This window comes from Anabrus simplex, chromosome 1 (genome assembly GCF_040414725.1).
Source record: "Anabrus simplex isolate iqAnaSimp1 chromosome 1, ASM4041472v1, whole genome shotgun sequence".
NCBI lineage: Eukaryota > Metazoa > Arthropoda > Insecta > Orthoptera > Tettigoniidae > Anabrus > Anabrus simplex.
The window spans coordinates 1,798,518,298-1,798,529,590 of NC_090265.1; positions in this window are offsets into that span (position 1 = coordinate 1,798,518,298).

Consider the following 11,293-nt stretch of genomic DNA (forward strand, 5'->3'; position numbering starts at 1 on the left):
CCTTGATAAGATCATAAGATGCTTTCATTTTAATACGCTACCCCCAATTACCTGCACGACGATGCTCTCTGCCACAATGACTGCTCCTGTCAGGGAATTGGGATCGTTTTGAGCCTGTTTTCTTTCCCTCTCAACGGGCGAGTTGGCCGTGCGGTTAGGGTCGCGCAGCTGTTAGCTTGCATTCGGGAGATAGTGGGTTCGAACCCCACTGTCAGCAGCCCTGAAGATGGTTTTCCGTGGTTTCCCATTCTCACACCAGGCTGTGCCTTAATTAAGGCTACGGCTGCTTCCTTCCCATTCCTAGGCCTTTCATATCTCATTGTCGCCATAAGACCTCTCTGTGTCGGTGCGACGTAGAGCAAATAGCTTTCCCTCTCGACCTTGGAATCCTTCCATTTTTAACTCTTTCTAAAAATCTCTCTCTCTCTCTCTCTCTCTCTCTGTTGCTGCTTCTTATCTTGCATTGTGTCTTTCCAAATATTTCTTGACTTCATGAACCCAGGTTGTTGTTGACTTCTTGTTCCAAAGATATTTGAAGATCTGTTCGGTTACCTGTTGTCATCCATTCTGTATAAATGTCCAAAAAATATCAGTCGCCTCTCCCGCATTGTATCTGTTATGTTCCAGAGTTCTCTAGTTCTCAGCGGACCGAGTATTTTCCGTATAATTTTTCTTTCCAGTACTTGTAATTCAGTATTCACTCGCGTATAGGCATTTCGGTTTGACTACAGTGTTGTAGTGTTGTTTTTTGAGGTTTGCAAATAAACTTTTGTCGTTGTAGATATTCCTAGTTATACCGTATGCTCTTTCCATCTTGTGTATCCTTTCTTCTACAGGCGACTTCCCCAAACCATGTTTTTGAATTGTCTCTCCCAAATATCTGAATACTTATTTTCTCTATTCGACCAATTTGTGTTATTAGAAATTCTGGAGCATTTTTTTATGTTTGTCATATTTTTTTTTTCCTACAGAAATGCTGTTGGCTATTTCTTCCAAGAGATTGACATGTATTGCTGCATTTTTCAGGATTTCAGAAAGTATGGCAAAATCATCTGCAAATGCTACAGAAATAGACAGTTTATTTCAACGCCTCTGTTCTTTGTCCCCACTGTTATTAATGATGGCTTGTGTTCTTTCAGTTTCTCATTCCAAATTATTATTATTATTATTATTTGCTTTACGTCACACCGACATAGATAGGTCTTATGGCGACGATGGGATAGGAAAGGCCTAGGAATGGGATGGAAGCGGCCGTGGCCTTAATTAAGGTACAGCCCCGGCATTAGCGACTGCAGCTATCGAGCTCAGTAGATTTATTATTATTAGAGAATATGACATCCAAGAGAAATTTGGTAGCAATTAATATACAAGGAAAAATTTGTATTTGTAAAGGTATCGTTGTGACAACCCGTGTTATATATCGCACGTTCGAATTTCGATACGTATGTCTTGTCACTTCTTTATCAACCACTTGAGTGGGGAGTCCTTCATGCTCACGCCATTCGTGACCGTTGTCTTTCTTTGGCCGATACTTTCATTTTTCGAAGTGTTGGACTCCTTCCATGTTTTCCCTCTGATTAGTACTAATAGAGAATGGTTGCCAAGTTGTACTTCCTCTTAAAACAATAATCTCCACCACCACCACCAACCACCATCACTCTTATTATTACGGGCGAGTTGGCCGTGCGGTTTGGGGCGCGCAGCTGTAAGCTTGCATCCAGAAGATAGTGGGTTCGAACCCCATTTTCGGCAGCCCTGAAGATGGTTTTCCGTGGTTTCCCATTTTACACCAGGCAAATGCTGGGCTATACCTTATATAAGGCCACAGCCGCTTCCTTCCCACTCCTAGTCCTTTCCTGTCCCTTCGTCGCCATAATACCTATCTGTGTCGGCGCGATGTAAAATAAATTGTAAAAAACTCTTATATTTCCTATTCGACCTCCCTTGGTCAACTCTTGTTCTCTTCCGACCCCGAAGATATTGCGGTCTAGTCATTTAAAAGCAGGGATGAGTGGCTCAGGCGGTTGAGGCACTGGCTTTCTCACCCCAACTTGGCAGGTTCAATATTGGCTCAGTCCGGTGGTATTTGAAGGTGCTCAAATACGTCAGCCTCATGTCGGTAGATTTATTGGCACGTAAAATAACTCCTGAGGGACTAAATTCCGGTACCTCGGCGTCTCCGAAAATCGTAAAAGTAGTTAGCGGGACGTAAAGCCAATAGCATTAAAAATTTGTTTATTTAACCTTGCTGGATCCGCATTGTTGTTTCCAGGTCTTCTGTTCTTTTGTATATCTCATTATTTGATCGTAATCTGTAGATTCTCTCTACCACCCTTGGGCCGTAAATCCTCCTTAATATTCTTTCAATCTTTAGTAATTTTTCCAGGTTCGTTAGTGTTACTGTTTCCACCCCATACAGAATCACTGGTTTTACCACAGCGTCATAATGTCTTAGTTTGGCATTAATGGAAAGATTCTTTTTGTTGTACATCGCTTTGGTGGCCTTTCCAACTTAAGTCTCCTATTTTCCATGGCCTCTTTATCCGTCCCGTTGCTGCTGATAATCTCTCCCAGGTATTTAAACTGCTTTGTGACCTTAACTTCGCCATATTTTGTCTTCATTGTTGTCTTCACATAACTCCTGTCCATGCTCATCATCTCTGTTTTTGTGAAGGAGAATTTTAAACCTGTTTTCTCGGCTATCTCCTGTTGTTCATTTATGTGTGTTATTGCCTCCTGTTCTGTCTCAGCGAAGAGTGCCAAAACTATGGATATTAGCAAGTGGAGGTCAAGGAAAGTTCTAGACCACTGACCGCCTTCATGACACGAAGAGGATTGTACCAGTTTGCAGTAATGCCTTTTGCATTGAAGAATTCTCCTGCCACCTTTATGCAACTGATGGATGAGGTATTATTGGGATATATTGGAGATTTTGCCAAGTGTATCTCGACGACATTTTAACTCACAGCAAGAATTTTCAAGAACACCTCGTACATCTGAGGAAAGTGCTGGAACGACTGAAGATTCATGGACTGACTTGTCAACTGGAGATGTACCACTTCGCCCAGTCCCGCGTAGAATATCTTGGCCATGTCCTAACATCTGCAGGCTTAGAAAGGCAACCGGAGAAGAATCGAGCTATCGGAGAAGCTGAAAGCCTGCCGACCAAGCGACATTACGTCAGTTCCTTGGTTTGTGTGGATGGTGTAGCAGCTTAGTGCCACACTTTGAAGAGAAGGCGATGGACCAGCAAGGAAGAGGCCGCATTCCAAGGCATTAAGGCTGCGATATGCAACGCTCCCGGTCTAACCCACTCCGACCCTCAACAGAAGATGTACCTGCAGATGGACGCCAGCGACTCCGGCTTAGGAGCAGTTATTCCAGGAGAGGAGTGACGACGGAACATCATCTAGTATGCCAGCAGGAAGCGATCTCCCATCAAACAAAAGGTACTGCAGTGCGGAGAAGGAAGCCTTAGCCGTGGTGTGGGCCATCGGCAAATTCAGGGGCTACTCGGAGGGAAGGAAGTTCCAGCTCTAAACCGATAACACCACTCTCAAATGGTTAAACTCAGTCTCCAGCTCAAAATCTAAATCGATGCAACGGGCTCTGTTTATCGGTGGAATTTGATTTCGATGTGTATCACGTCCCAGGACCGACGAACATAGGAGTAGACCGTTTATCTATGCACCTGGCAATGGAACCTGAAACTAGGAGCACCATTGTCGAGAGGGAGTTCCCAAGAAAACACCAGTGAGCCCAAGGAACCTGTCCTTATGACCATCAAGAAAGAACTTGCTCTGAGAGTGATCAAACAGTGGCAGGAACAAGAAAAGCCCCACACGACCATGACGCAGTGGATTAGGAGACGGAACACCGATAGTCGACTCGTCCCGAGGGAATTCAAGATGTGCTACAAGAACTTCTGGGTTGACGGAGGACTCTTGATGTACAGGTCGCACCTCTCCGACATGCCTGCAGTAGTGGTGATCCCCGAGAAGTTCCATGACAGCACTGAAGCCGGACATCCAGGAGGCAAAGATACCTATCAGTCCATCCGACAAAGATTCTTCTGGGTCAACATGCGGAAAGACATCCTGGACTACGTGAAGGGGTGCTACATCTGTGCCTACACCAAGACGAGCAAAGGGAAGGCAGATTCCAGCCAACGAGGAAGACGGCCACAGCACCCATGGGAGGTCATAGCCCTGGACTTGATGGGTTCTTACCCTACAACACCACGGGGTAAAACAGGACTTCTACTAATCACCGACCTCTTCACAAGATGGACTGAGGCCTATCCGATACCTGAAGCCACGACGGGACGCATCACCAGCCTGCTATAAGGCGAGGTATTCAGCCGCTACGGTTATCCACAGTGCATTCTGTCAGACAACGGGAGTCAGTTCACATCGAGGAAGCAGCAAATGATGAGAATGGAGCACCGGACCACCCCTAAGGGACAATCCAATGGAACCAAGAGCTGAACAGGATGCTAAGAGACAAAAAACATTGACAGTGTGACTGTCAGATACTGCAGTCACTGTTTGCCCTGCGACGACGCATGAACCGTGTCACCAGCTATTCCTCAGCGGATCTGTTCCTTGGTCGACAGCTATACGGCACCGGGGATTGGGAGATTCGTGCACCACCCACTTCTGGTCAAGATGACGCAGCTGGCAGATTGGCAGCATAAGCAGCAGCAGAACATCCAGGATAAGCACGCTTTGACCGAGAAAGGATCCCTTACCCAGGCCAAGGCCCAAGATGTCGAAGAGACCCAGATCTTCCTACCAGGCCAATTACTGTGACGTAACCACCCAGTCAGTAATAAGATTGGAGGGTTTCACGCAGGTCTCGCGCCTAAATGGGTTGGTCCCATTGAGGTGGATAAACAGCGGGGCCATGGGGTCTACTTATTAAAGACCAACCCTCCTCTCAAGGTCCCCGCATTGGAGTTGCGGCGAGTCACCCAACCGCTGCGCATACAGAGCAAGCCTGGAGGAGAGGCTACTAATGACACAGCACAGCCTGGTCATGAGGAGAGTGCATCGAATATTATTGAGGAAGAGGCTGGTGGCGAGGCAACGCCGATCCCTGACACGGCACAAGCTGGCCAAGAGGAGGAGAGCACATCCAGCGACATTGAGGAAGAAAGACAATACAATCTACGTCCAAGACAAAGTCGGTAAGTGTGATAGACTGTTGAAACTGTTTCAAGTTATAGGGGGGATATTGATGCAAGTGTGATAAACTGATATAACTTGAAAACAATATTCACTCACCCATGGGTAAATAAATGCTGGTATCGAGCTAGAATTATTATTATTATACCTTTTCAGGTACATCCACTTATTAGTATCATTAGACTATTAGTTCACGATTGCATTATTTGTGAGGTTATATAATGAAACATTTGTTGTATGGTATATAGATACTTATATGAGTTTAGTTAATGTAAGAAGCAAAGTCATCTCTATAATTTATTATTACCTGCATTAATGATTTGAAATCCACTACAGAATTGTGAAACACACTGCAACATCCAGAATGGTACTGGGTAGACCCAAACTCAGTAGAATATTCTATACATTATATCTGGGCCTTAAAACACTCTAGAATTTAGGAGAAAATATATCCTTCTAGAAGTCTGGCCAGGCACATGTAGTATTTTAACAATGATGGCTCAATTTTGTCTTTATTAACTTACATTCAATCTATGAGGAGAAATCTGGTTTATATGAAAGATCTTAGAAATTTAGTGTGCAAATAAGGATTTAAGGAAAGGGAAGTTTTCAAAAGCAGACCAGACAGCAATTATTATATAGTGACTAACTTAATTGGTTTTATTCATTTTGTGATTTGAAAATTACTTTTTAAAGTTTTTACTAAATGATGTAGTAAGGATAAGAGAACATTTTAGACACAAAAGGGATGTTTTAACGATTTCAAGATTTTATGTATAATTTGTTTATTTGTGATTTTATTGTACAAATGGGTAAAGTCCAAGGATTTTTATTTGATGTTTTGCACCGCTAGGTTTTATACTCGTCCTATTACAAAGCTATACTGACTTATTCTTCAGCAGCCTGGACGTTGACTAAGCGGAACCAAAGATACAAGCAGCTGAAATGAGGTTCTTGAGGAGCATACAAGCTAAAACAAGATGAGATAAAGTACGAAATGAGGAAATAAGGAGAAGTGTGGGAGTGTGTAAACTTCAAGAAGGGATTGATATAGCAAAGCTAAAATGGTTTGGACACATGATGAGAATGCCAGGAGAGAGAATACCACAGAGAACATTCATGGATACAGAGACTGCAAAGAGGCCTAGAATGAGATGGAGCACTTCTGTCGTGGACTGTATTGCAAATAGAGGAGTCGATAGTAATAAAGTACTAGAAGAGGAATGATGGAGACCTTTGGTACAATACCCTACCCAGAGAGAATCTGGAAAAGGTAAGACGAAGAAGAAGTTTTACACCGCTGAGGAAGGAAGTAGTTAATTTTTCCAAACATGTACAGGAGGTTCATAGATTGTAGTAGTACTAATCGCAAGTGAAGCTGACCCATGGTGTTCATCATGTAATGGTACCGTAACTTCGGCCACACTTTTGTATATTTTAAAAATTTAAGTGTGAAATATTCCCTCTAATTTTCTGAAAAATATAATATATGTTCTACCATGTTTGTTCTTCATTTTTAAATATGAACATAATTCAAATTGTTATTCAGTAAGGGGCCTAGATGTTAAGCCTCTTTAAACAACAAGCATCATCAGCATCAATTATTCGGTAAAGAATTAGGATTATTGAAAGAGTTTATAAATAACTCAAGAAACAAAGTTTTCTTTGACTTAGTGTTTCTTCGGCCACAGTGAAAATTTTTTTTAAACCTACAGAAGAACCGAGTATCAACTATCATCACAAACAAATTAAAACGATTTGTGATGAAACAGATGTATAGTGACCAAATTTACAGGATATTTCCAAACAATTCACATTTTCCCAAAGGAAGAAACTATTTTATTTAGCCCAAGCATTGTATGATATTACAAAATGCATTGCATAAATATTTGAAATGGCACAAATGATAATAAATAAAAGGTACGAAAATCATCATAAAATCCAGTTGTATGGAGCGAAAACAAGGTCGAAAAAGAAGCAATCATGAAGACCGTCCCCTAAATTAGAAAACATCTGGGCCGTCAATCAAGTTCTTAAATGTGTATCGTCCATGTCACCTGATATCCGTCTAAGCAGCAACATGTCTGTCTACAGGCACATTTATCATTGAAAATGGGAACCGTCTTTCCCCACTCTGTCTAGATAAACTTCCCTTACTTCTCAGAGGCTTGCCGAACCATTATTGTGCCTTTATTAATCTCTTCTAAAGCGTTCTTCAGGTAAAAAGTATTGTAATTACAATAGCCGCAGTTGCGCAATGTTTTCCGGTATGTTCTTGGCATAGCCAGTTACCCCAGAAGAGGACATTTATCACAAAACTATTCCCTGAAAAACCTACTTGAATAAAATGCATCAAATTGTGTTGATCAGTTACGAGACGCACTTGCATTTTGAACCCATAAGCCACTGGAATGGAGAATCGAATGCTGGTGCTAGGGAACAGTTTGTTTTCTGCTGTTACCAGACAATAGTCAGAGCTGCAAAAAAATTGATTGCTTCAACAATTAGCCCACCAATGTCCTTTGGACTACCGTGTTAATGGAGCATTCTACTATGTATGCATTTTAGTTGTTGCGAGTGGTTCATCTTTTTCAGTATAGGAGGCAGGAGAAAATCAGTGTTGCTATTCGTCAGTGGCCAAAGTTACCCCATTTTACGGTACTAATCACAGATTGTCCCATGGCTCCAAAAGTTTCATCCTTTATTCGCCTCTTAAGACAGTCAGAGGATTCTGTGGGTGTATTCTTCATCAGCACCGCACAGCCACAGCTTGCACGTGAATGGGAAACTACAGAAAACATTCTCAGGACAGCCGACAGTGCGGTTTGAAGATACTCGTCTTCTGAACGCAGAGCCTGGCTCCACAGGAGTAGTGCATTAACACGCATGGACACTCTGCTTGGTATATCCCTGGCACGTACGTGTACGACCTTACTGTCTCTCCCCTGTTAACACTGAATGTAGTGATTTATAGTTATTTTCTAACTGTTGGGATTGAGTCAGCGTCGCTAACCATACAGTTTAGGGACCCGACTGGTCGATACGACGTCTTACAGTCACTGTTCATCTGGTGCATTGGCACTGTACAGTCATGGTTAATTTTGCGATTTGTGAGAATTACATATTGCCACTTCTGTATTCATACCTGCCAACTTTTGAAAACAAAAATAGGAACATTTTTTAACTCTTGGATTTCATCGCGGATATTGCACCATGGTCTCGATGAAATAAAGGACAACATAAAAGGCATCCATATCTACAGTTACACGGCAAATTGGGCTTTAAAAATCTTATACTAAGAAAAAATATGGTTACAAGAAAATGTAACAAACTGCATCATACTGTAGTTTCCTCTATTTGTAAGATGAAAATTCAATATTCAATTTTATAGGAATCTCTGAACACATGAAGATAACATGTGTTAAGTTTTGTGGCCATGATGTAAAGAGAAAATACCACAAACTGTCACCGACACAACTCTCTGAAATACATTCAACTCATTAAAATTATGAACTAAGAATGAAAACAAATGCACTGAAATACGCAAAACAACACACAGAAACGATGTTAACAGCGCGCGAACTACACAATAAAAAAACTCAATCTTTCCTCCCGATTAACGGAGTCGCTAGCACGCGCTAGCCTCTCTCGCTTGTAGGACGATTGTCGCACCGAATTCCCAACGGTAAAACACACGATGCTGTAGGGAGTGGGAAATACGATACACGAAGGTGACGGACGGTACATTCGCCAAATAAATCATCGAATAAGTACACTTGAAAATGAGGTTGCGTAAATTACACAAGCACACAATAATTTATCATAGGGGAACAAATATTGACCATACTGGAGATTATATTGCTCAAAAATACGAAGAAGTGAAAATAAAGCAGAAAATCGTAAGACGAGTTAAAAAACTGAAACTTTCCGGGTAAATCGGAAGGGTTGACAGGTATGCGTATGGTTAAAATCACTAGTGTTACATTTGCGGGTATAAGTGAAGCATATATATTTTTTCTGTGGAATTGTAAATCTGTTTTGGTAATGACAGGTAAGCAGAATTGTGGCATGTTTGAATAATACATTTAATAACGTAACTGGTGTGAAATGACACACGCAGCATTTTATCAATTACGGCCTTATTTTGTCCAATACTTACGGATAGAATTCGATTAGAATGTCTAAGAAGCAAGAAAAATCTGCAAGAACTCCTCCGAAAAGCAAAGCAACATTACGTCCTCTAGAAAGATCAGTTCACTTCAAATGGAAGGAAATATTATCAACCTCGGCTCGTCACGACTTTGGTACGGTTTGCAGACAGCCTTTGAGTATTCTTATTGACTTACGGCATGTTGCTTGTGTGTATTATTACAGCGTGGTTTCTCTTCAGTCCGACCAGTAATAACAAATTTCAATAAGGGAGCTGAATTATTTACAACACACAAACACTGAAGAATACGGTTATAGTAACGCGTATATCAGAATAAAGGCAGAAATATATAACATTAAACTGAGCGAGGATGAGAGAGAGTGTGCATTTCCTTGATTGTCATTAAGTTCGAAAACCGACTTAGTTATGAACATCTTGGTTGATCATTTTCTTGGGTAAGGGAACCTCCATTATTGATACTTACATTGAGGTTAGTTTTTGATGGCTATGTTTATTTATTTAATAGTGTCAGAAACATACATTATATCAGGACAATAACAAATCTGGTGCTATAATCATTAATTATTTCTGACGATGGCAGGTAACGATGTGATTAAGCTCTACATAAATACAAATTGAATTAAATGTGGTGTGACCAATATGCGGCTAATTCACGTGCTTCCTTGGTAGCAAGTGTGAAGAATGAGATTTCCACCTAATCAATACTTTACTACAAAGTGTTTAAAGTTATCTACATTAAAACAGTACCGGTTTCGACCTGTAAAAAGGTCATCATCAGCTGTTGGTGAACCTGCTTAATAGTGATTGTACATTAAACATTACTAAAAACTAATTTAACAAGAATGCCTTATTCTAATATAATATTACTATTAAGATATATACATATGATACAATATGGGGCTTGGACTCGTTGGAGTTCCATTCAAAAATCTGTACTGTTGCCAACATTACGTCAAACAACGTCAAACCTACTTTCTTTAATTTCAAAATTTCATCCATAGCATGACATGCCTCAACAAAGAACCTGGAAGCTAGTATTTATCAGCAACATCATACACTAAGAATGAACAAGCTACAGAACCTCAGTCCATTACGCTCCCCGCAAAACTGCGGCCCAACAAAGCACCTTGATTGTGTATTCACAACGGTTGGTCTCAGTGCCAACATGCTGCAAAGACGTTTCAACTCAACACCGAAACCTCAGTGATCCTCTATTCTATAGGAACTGTGTTTTCAACCTCTGTTATACAATTTTTGGAGTGTGTGGCATTCAAGGAACTCCAGTAAGCCAAAGCCCTTTATTGCACCACATGTATATATCTTAATAGTAATATTATATTAGAATAAGGCATTCTTGTTAAATTAGTTTTTAGTAATGCTTTATGTACAATCGCTATTAAGCAGGTTCACCAACAGCTGATGATGACCTTTTTACAGGTCGAAACCGGTAGTTTTAATGTAGATAACTTTAAACATTTTGTAATAAAGTATTGATTAGGTGGAAATCTCATTCTTCATACTTGCATTCTTAATTCATCAATACGGACAATGAAGCTGATAGATTATAGTAGTTCCTTGGTAGTGTTGATCACATTCTGGAAAGAGCAAGTAGTTGGACACAAGTTCAAACAAGAAGATGGCTCATTGTCTGTTCTTCACCACATTCACATAGAGTGGAGTCACAGACAAAACCCCACTTTCTCATGTTCGTCTTTGTTCTTCCAACTCCTGAACGTAACCTGTTGAGCGTCTTCCAGCTCTGCTCGTGGCCTGAAGGAAGTCTTTCGGAAGGCGTCATCCATGAATTCACTCTGAAGTTCAATGGTGTTTCAGTGAGGCTTTCAGTTGTATGAAGAAAGCTTTTCCTAGACTTGAGCCGTTGGGTTGCTGGTTGGTAACCATATAGAGTATGTGTGGTCACTCACGGCAAATATCT